General features: G+C 26.4%; 1 protein-coding gene across 1 annotated transcript in view; it reads left to right on the top strand.

The window, feature by feature from the left end:
- The window catches only part of LOC107617344 (ubiquitin carboxyl-terminal hydrolase 6), a 29,012-nt gene that overhangs the window by 22,125 nt on the left and 4,948 nt on the right, over nucleotides 1–1,939 (top strand). The gene's annotated exons all lie outside the window — the stretch shown is intronic.

Raw genomic sequence — 1,939 nt, forward strand, 5'->3', positions numbered from 1 at the left:
TTTAAAAAAATTAAAGAAAAAAGTATAAACTAAATAAATAATATAAAGATAAAATAATTTATTTTGTAGATTAAATTAGAACTTTTTTATTTTATTTTATTTTTATTTAATTTATTAGGTCTATTATAAAAAATTTAATAAAACAACTTAATTTTAATTCATGTCATTAATTAAGTTAGATTAGTCTAATTATCAACTCATTAGTCCGTATTGGAGATTTAAATTTCGTCTTGTGATTTATACTTGTTTTACCTCCTTCGTCTGATCATTCACATGCCGCATGAAAATCCAACAGTTTACGTTGAATTATAAATAAGTGTATATAGGTAACTTACTCTAAAAATAATGTATTTACAAGTATAAATATATTCTCAAAAATTTTTATCAAATCATGTCTTATTTTAATTTGTCATATGCTATATTTTTTAAAAAATTATATTTAAAAATTAATTTTAATAAACTAAAATAAGAATTTTACCTCAGCTAACCACCAATTTTTACAATTAATATAATAAATAAATAAATAAATATATTAATTAACTCAAAAACTTGTCAATAGAAACTATAATAATCCTAGTATATGTTAATAAAATCTAATAATATTTTCATCTATTTATATCAACTATACATCAAAAAATTACCACATGCATAGTCAAATCAATCTCCCCTTGAGGTTTGTTATTCCCTAAACCTGTTAAAGCAAGAAACGTATACTTGATGATAGAATTAAAGGCTATATAATTGTAATTCATACAATGCTACAACATTACCTGGGGTTATTTATTTGCTTGGCTTGGATTTATATTTTCACCTAAACTCCACTCTTTTGGCAGCAGTACTTCTCTGTCCACGGCGGCATCAACGCCGGTCCCAGCGTCAAGTAATGCATGCTGCATTGAGGATTCATGATTTGGTTTCCCAACAATACATTATGAAGATACCCAGGTCTAACTGCAATGGAAGACCTATTATGAATCATTGCTTGTGGTTGTTGCATCCCTAATGTTCTTCTACTATGACTAAAAGCAGAAAAATTAGCATAATAATTTTGCATATTAGACTGAGATGGTGATGAGTAGTTCCTAAATGCCCTCCTAAGTCCTAAAGCTTAGCTATTGGAGAATTTCTTGTTACACGAATATTTTTTTAGTATATGTTAATTACTACAACAACCAAGGCTCATCCATAAAATTCTTTGTCCTACTTTTGAACTTATTTTTGTCTCCTCTCATTGATCATAGGATAGACTGGCCTTGATGAGGAGCTATACTTGGAATTTGAATCCAATAGAGCAAACCAGCGTGCCATTGGTGAATTGTATTGCTTTTAATTATTAATAAACAAAATAATAATTTATAAAATAGAGAATAAATTTAATAATTAAATAATATATAAAAGATTAAGTTATAGTTAAAATTAAATAAAAAATATTTATTAATTATTAAAAAACTTAAAAAATATATATTTTGTCTTAGACCATCCAATCCTATGTTCACTTTTTGTATGTTTCTACTTCCTACTCTTAACAATAGAACCGCTAATAGGTACATATGTAGGTTTTCAGTTTGATTCTCACAAGCATGTGGCTTCTTGAGAAACAGAAATGAACGAAATTGGATTCTATCTAGACATATGCATTTTTTCAGTGTGCAACTTAAAGTTTTAAAGATTGCTTGGTGTTTTAATTTGGAGAATGTATGGATTAATGCTCCCAGTTTGATTATTTTTACTTATCAAGATTCTAAATCTTCTGTGGCATTGGCAAATGTGTCCTTTGCTAGTATTATTCTTACTTGTTTCGAATTTGATGTTGTGGTTAACAATTCAAAAATAATACTCTATTTTATAATTAGCTTTTAGAGAAATATTAGGGAGTAATCTTTTATTAATATAAACTAATATTTTATTTTTGTACTATTAGTATTTAGGATTTAAGACG

The sequence above is a fragment of the Arachis ipaensis genome, chromosome B09 (assembly GCF_000816755.2).
Source record: "Arachis ipaensis cultivar K30076 chromosome B09, Araip1.1, whole genome shotgun sequence".
In the NCBI taxonomy this organism is placed as follows: domain Eukaryota; kingdom Viridiplantae; phylum Streptophyta; class Magnoliopsida; order Fabales; family Fabaceae; genus Arachis; species Arachis ipaensis.